Genomic DNA, 7,511 nt, shown 5'->3' on the forward strand with positions numbered 1-7,511 from the left:
GTAATTACCAGGAGGCTTTCAGGCAGAAAGCAAGGCTCTCACTCCTGGACAGGCTGATGTAAGTCAGCATGCAAATTGGGTACAACATAAAAAATTGTTTGAGCTGAGCTCCTATGAAGAAACCTATGAACAAAAAAATGTTGTTGCTAAGGAATGTGGAAACAGAAAACAATAATGTGGCTCCTGCCAGGGAGGTAATGAAAGCGTAGCGGTGCTCAGGCTGCGCTCTCACAGGGAGCGCTTGCTCGTGGCAGTAAATGGAGTGCGGCACAAACGGGCGCAGGCTGCTCTGTGGCCACTGCCGCCTCACGGCACGGAAATATCAAACGTGTCTGATGGGTGCTCTTTACCCTGCGCTCCAGAGGGGAGCCATCCATTGCTGGCTCCATTATTTCCATGACAGCAAGGAAATGACTATGGGAGGCTTAAAATTGAAAGAGTACAGCAAGGTTAGATGGATCGAACCTCAACACTGTTGCTGTTCGCCATGGTCAATGCTAACCCCAGGTCTGGGAGGTGCCACACCATCTCCACAGTGATGGAAGGCCAGGACCACTTTTTGCTTCCAGCTAATTGCTGGTTCATGGACTGTCGAGTCTGACCTTGAAAATCTACAGAAAACTTGTTCTGAAGTGTGACAGCAGTAGGGCACAGCTCCTGAGTGAGGAGACGTGTCTGCTCCGCAGTCAGAAGCAACTTCAGGTGTTTGCTGGGTACCAGATCTGCTTCCATCAATGCAAGGACCTGACAAGTTCTATTTCCTGTGTTCTGTAGATACAAACCATGGCTCTGACAGGTGGATGCAAAGGTTTCCTTCTGGCCTTTATAGTTTTAAAATGAGAGCAAGCTAATCTTGTATGTGCTTGAGTCGCTGCCATGAGGTGGCCAAGGTAGAGTCAGTCACAACAAAGGAAGGGTGATGTAAACCTGCCCTACGAGCTCACCAGGGCAAAGCAGGCAGAGGCAAGAACACCCCCAGCCTCCTCCTGCCAGCCAGCCTCCTGGTTTTATCTCAACAAACAAAATTACCTTTGTCTTGTTCAGTCCTTTCTCCAGCAGAAATTGTAAGCAGACCGAAAGATTGAAACCTGGCCAAAGATGGACTCTCTGTGGGGTGTCCTGGGAAATGGGCTGATGTCTTGTCCTCAGAGTCTGACTCTCACCATTTCTGATGATGTAAGGAATTTATTGTCTGTCCTTCCCCTGCATGCTGAGAGGGGAGGGGGGGTGGGGTGGGTAATGGGGTTGTGCTGGATTTTTTTCTTCTGGAAGCAGGCTTGGGCAGTGCTGAACTCTGGCACCTTCTTGATTAATTTGAACCTCAGCTTTTTTTAAACAGAAGGTGCAGTGACAACTCCACAAGTGGCCTTTTATGAATGAGCAAAACAAACCATGTCAAAATGCATTTCAGCTGTTAGTGAAACAGCATTTTTAATGAATCTCCCAAGGTTTTGGTAACTGAGCTGTGCATTTGGGAGCAGAGCATGCAGTCTCTTGGCTGTACACTCGAGGGGAAAAACCACAGGAGACACCATGGGAAGTGATGCTTTTGCTAGAGCTTTTTGCCCCTCACATTGAGGGGGTGCTTGCTTTGTGCTGAGCTCTGTGCTGCAGTGGCTGCAATGAGCTGATTTCAGCTGACTCAGGGACTGTCCCCAAGCTTGGGGACTATCACCATGTCTGCTCACAGCAGCAAAATACTGAGCAAAATGCCTGCATGGGAAAAGGAGATACAGGAGTCAGAGCTAGGGCTTGTGATTATGTCCTACTGGGGGACTGTGGTATTGGGAATGGCAATAGGTGACCCATTAGGGGTTTTTTGTTGTTGTTGCTGCTATGGCCTCTCTCTGCTTTCCAAGAATGGGGTCTGCACAACGCCCTGCCCAGCCAGAGCGTCAAAGGCCTTGATAAAAATCAGGCTCCAGGATATTTGTTTTGGTGCTATCTGCCTGGTCAGAGGAGGAAATTAACTGTCTGATGCAACTTGCTCTTGATAACACCCTGGTGCCAATACACAGCTGCTCAGCCACTCTGCCGTGGTTACAAATTCATCTAAGTTCCTGCTGCAGTGTTTTCACAACCATTGGTGTGGACTGCCCTTCCTTTCTTCCATAACACCGACTACAGGGCTGTGCCCTTGCCTAGGCTAGTGCCCCACCAGCCATGAATCTCTCCACCCCTCGATGGAGAAGAAAACACCAGTAGGATCCCAGCAAAAGGGTTTCATATGTAGGGAGAAGGATAGGAGAGGTTTGACACTGCAGCACCTAGCTCAGGCTGTCCCTAAAGAGTTTATTGCAGGGAGCTGCAAGGAAACATGCAGATATGAATTACAAGGAGCCTTCTGCTTGTTCCTTTTTCTCCTTTTCATATGCTCAAACCTCCAAGCACTGCCAAAAGCAGGTTAGAGGGGCACCACAGGGCATTTGCCCACACTGCTGCAGGTGCTCCTCGGCAAACCCTGTGGGGGGCTGCTCGGCAGCCCACCACAAGCAGCACAGCCCCAAGGCTTTGGCTTTATAGGAAACCAAGGGGGGGGAAGCTGCATGGTAACAAGCTTTCAGTACTTAGTACCCACAGTTAAGAATTAAAGAGGGAAGAGGTTGGGACAAGGTGAAAGAACAAAATGCATTGGGGCTACAGGTGAAATTGTTATGTTAAGTAGTCAAATTAGCATCTAGAAAAAATAATAATTGTGGTGGACAGCTTTCTAAGGAAATTGGAACAAGGTTCCAGCATGGTACTTTGCTCTCATTGTGTGCAGAGGTGTCTTGATGAAAAACAAAACCATTCAGAAATGGCAGCCCTGCGTCACCCTGCAAACTAACTGGGGGGGGGAAATCCATCTTACTCAGAGCGAGTTTGTTTTTACTGATCTTATGCCTCTCAATTATTTTTTAATGGTCTGCATTGAAAAGAAATTTCTGTATGCACACTTGAGAATATGAAAACACCCAAAGGAAAGCTTATGATTTAGTAGGATTAAAGTATTGTGTATGCAGGTGTAGCACGTTTCAGGTTATTAGTAATCCAATCTATTTTTTATGACGTTATGGTGTAATTTTCTGTGTGAAACTTCAATATAAGTCCTGAGCTGTATCGGAACATAAACTAAAATGTTCCTGACTCTGTCACTTTTCATGGTCTTTACTTTGATTAATAAATGCAACAAGAGCCATAACGTTCTTCAATACGAGGCTACAATCATCCTTCAGTCAAAATGTGTCCCTCAGCTTTTTATAACTTCTCACATCAATATGTAGGGCTTGAGAAGGAGCAGCCATAGGATCTCACTGCAGCTGAGCACATACACCTGAAAGGCTCTGCAGAAGACGACTGTGCTTTTGCTGGCTGCAGCCACCCAGTCTCCTGGCATGGTGAGTGAGCAGTTGTGTCCTTGTTGTCATGGGTGGTGATGGAGAGCTGGAGAGCAGAGGGGCAATGCGTACTGCAGAACTGGGTGTGGATTTGGCACCCCAACTTTTAGATAGATCTGATTTTTATCTCATTTGGGCACCTCACTCAGAAATATCCTTTTCCCAGTGCACCCCACGTCTGGCGTGGAGCTGTACTCCAACAGTCAGACTGAGGGAGCTGGGGCTCTTCAGCTTGGAGGAGACTAACGGGTGACCTCGTTCTTGTTTATAAATATGTAAAGGGTGAGTGCCAAGAGGATGGAGTGGGGCTCTTCTCATCGATACCCAATGACAGGACCAGGGGCAATGAGTGGAAGTTGAGGCATAGGAAGCTCCATGGAAACAAGAGAAAGAATTATTTCACTGGAAGGGGCTAGGGGGGTTCTGGAGTCTCTCTCTCTCTGGAGATATTCAGTACCCACCTGGATGAATTCCTGTGTGACCTGGTACAGGTGATCCTGCTTTGGCAGGGGAGTTGATCTCTTGAGGTCCCTTCCAGCCCCAAACATTCTGTGATTGTGTGGGAGGGGAAATAAGCTGCAGCAGCAGACTTGGGCATTTCACTCAGTAACACAATTTTGTAACTGCATTGTCTACATCTCGTAACAAAATCCGAAAGAGGGCCTCAGGATGCAGCTGGAGTGCAGAGAGAGAGAAAGGATGTAGGCTGCAAGTCCCCACTGAGTGCACGTTGCATTGCCCTGACCAATGTCAGGAGGAAGCTCCTCCACGTTTCCTCTGACCTGTCCTGCCCGTGCTGCTCAGGAGCCCCAGTCCCACCACCCATCAGCCATGGAGGAGAAATAACTCACAGGCTTGCCAGGTTGGTCTGTTTTATTTCTGAATTATTCTTTACATTGTACAATATATAAAAATACAGAGTACCCAAAGGAAAAAAAATAAATTCACAGTGTCTAAAGGCAGTGATTACAGTCTAGGTCACCTTTATACTAAAGTACCATCAAGTTCAATTGCATAGGAAGGGTGGTGTGCCTTCACAACAGAGTCCAATAATACTCTCCAGGTTTTGCTGTTTAGGGGCAAGCATTCTGTGTTAGCATAGTAATTTCCCACGTATCTGAGATCCAGGGTTGTATCTGTCACTCTCCCTCCTCAATTACAAGCTAAATCCTATCATTTCCATCTCACATACTATTCATCCTCCCTAAACCTTCCTCTGTGGGAATGCTTCTAATTAACCACAATGCACATGTTTGAATGTTGTCTAAGGAAGGGTGTGTGGATGGAAACCCCCTGACAGGCAGCTGGCTGGTTTAGCGTTGTTTGACATGTTGGTACCCAAAATACCATTGCTGCAGTTATTCATGGCTGCTCCAGGCCACCCTCTGCTCGACTCCGTGCCTGCGAACGAAGCGCGTCCCGCTCACGGAGGTTCCAGGGCCGGAGTGCAGTGTTAATACTTTTCACAATCAGAAGTGCTTAAAGCCAAATTGCATCTGGGATTTGCAGAAAGCCAAATGCTGCTCTCACAGCACTGAGCCCTCTCAAATAGCAGGGGTGAATTTGCAGCTGAGGCTGGCGGCAGAATGGAGAAAAAGCAAGATCAACTTTAACTAGATCAGATCAACCACATCTTGTTGAAGATGTCCCTGCTCACTGCAGGTAGGTTGGACTAGGTGACCTTTAAAGGTCCTTTCCAACCCAAAACATTCTATGATTCTAAGTCCAAGACCCAAACTTATGTTAAATGCTGTTGAGCACTTAGATTTGTGGCTATCTTAAAAATGGGTTGCTGGTTTTGCTCCTCCAGCCAGGGCAACTAAATTGACAACTAAAATAATAGACAACTAAAATTTCCCAAAAGGCCCAAAGGAGGAATTTCTAGGTAAAACAGTTGAGATTGATTAAGTCCCACAAGGACCCAGCTCCAGAAATGCTGGCAGCATCAAAAGCTCTGGAAATCAGACTGCATCCAAATTTGTAGGTTTCTCACCTACCCCAAACCTGCTCTTGAAACCACCTGATTAAGTCCTTAAGTCTGGGCTTGGTCATGAAGGCATTAAAGTGATTTGTTGGGATAAAAAGTCCTTCAAAGCCAAGGTCCTGGGTATTTCTCTGTTATGCTAGCCACTTCCAAGGGGTCCTGTGCCCTGCTGTGCAAGCAGGCTGGCTAAGGGAGTGACAGGGTGAGGAATATCTGCAGAGGCTCTGGGGCACGCAGGGCACCAGGGTTGTGACTCCCATGGCCTGACGGCTTTTTTGGACCCCTCTGAACACCAAAAGCCATGAGTCTGTGACGTTTCTCTTCGACTAAAACCTCCTGGTGTGATGATAAGGCAAGGCCTGTAACACTGATCTATAACTCAGAAAGCAGTGGCTAAATTCCTTGCCATGGAAGATGACATTTCACTTGTTCTAACAGATGATGTCTTTTGCTATAACGGTACAGTATTTGTTACTCTGACTTGCCGGTTTAATTTTCTTTGCACAATTACTCCCTACTTATAATTACAAAAACAATAGTGACACACATGAGAGATTTGGGAGGCTTCCTCAGAAAACAGTAACAAGAATCCTTTGTTGTTGTTGTTTTTCCTTAATCATCCTTATCCAGAGTGATTTGGTGGAGAATCAGCATTCCTAACTATCAAAATCAATTTCCTTTTCAATTAAAACACCTGTGTTTCCTTTACCTCAACAGTGGCTGGGGTTTTGTGTTGTTTCTTTTTTAAACCTAATGGAAAGGGTAGTAGGTTGTCCAAGTTGGGTGTTTTGTGGTTTTCCTTCACTTTGTCCCTGTAGAATTTGGATATCAGCACTGCCTCTCTAATTCTAAGTTCTCTCTGCAGGCATTTTGCTAAATATATATATTGTATGTGTATATATTATAAATATATACTGTATCTATCCACTGAGAGATAGATGTATACACTATTACAAAAGAAAAAAAAGAGTACACAAACTTTACATTTACATTTTTTTTATATATATATATATATATATTTATATTTATATATATATAACTCTGCCCCCACTACATTTGGTACAAAGAATAAATCAATCTCCATGGACAGCAATTTTTCTCTCCAGGTGGGCTGAACATCCGATTAACACTGGAGATGTCAAGTGGCCTGCATCAGATGTGGACTCCATTCCTACTTTCTGTTGATTTCAGACCAAACATCTCATTTTCTGAACGTAAGGCATTAGAAACAGTGGTGGTAAGACAATACATATATAGTATCTGTACAGTTCATATAGTGAAGAGCAGCCCTGGCTCATATACTGAACATTCAAGTGCACCTTTAGAGCAACAGCACCTCTTACGCTGTGGTTTGATTGTCAAGTGGTTTGTCTACGAGTGAGCTGCACAAGTTCTGGCGATAGCTGATGAAGCCCAACAGCAACAGCTCAACACAGCCTGGATAACACCACAATGCACACCCCTTCTGGAGGCAGAAAGGCAGCCCCTTCCATGACAAAAGAATGAGAAATGGCCCAATGAAAGATGTTTCCGCTACATACTCGGCTCTAAGATTTCCAGCATATTTCACATACTGTATACCTGAATCCTGTCCAAAGGGTTTGCAGAGAACCAGTGTCACTGGCCCAACACGGGAACTGTCCAGGATTCCCCCTATCTCTCCTAGAAGTGAAAGGGAAAACAAAAAAACCCCACCCCAAACCAAACAAAACCAACCGAACTACAGCAAGACTCTTGGAAAGCAGTGCTCCCAGCTAACTGCATTTCATCTGTAGGGGAAGATGGCCTTAAGAATAGGAAAATTTTGCAAGTTTAACATCCAGCTGCAGGAGCAATTCAAGCTGCTACAGATATTAGAGACGTGATGATCAAGCTGCCAAATTACCTGGACTGTAGACGGTGCCATTAACCTGCCACGCATTAGACAGCTCATAAAAAATGCAACCCTCACACCGCGTTAACACCATCCTTAAAGAACTGTGTTCTCATGCAAACATTAATTGAGTAATAAGTGGTCTGATTTCCCTTTTTTGCTCTTTCTCCCCTCTCCTAGATTCTACTTTCTGCTTGAATGGAGTCTGCAGACCCTTGCTGTGATTGCCAATTATGTGAAAAAGGGCTGAATCCGTTTGGATGGCTGGCAAGAAGGA

Source organism: Dryobates pubescens, chromosome 2, assembly GCF_014839835.1.
Source record: "Dryobates pubescens isolate bDryPub1 chromosome 2, bDryPub1.pri, whole genome shotgun sequence".
In the NCBI taxonomy this organism is placed as follows: domain Eukaryota; kingdom Metazoa; phylum Chordata; class Aves; order Piciformes; family Picidae; genus Dryobates; species Dryobates pubescens.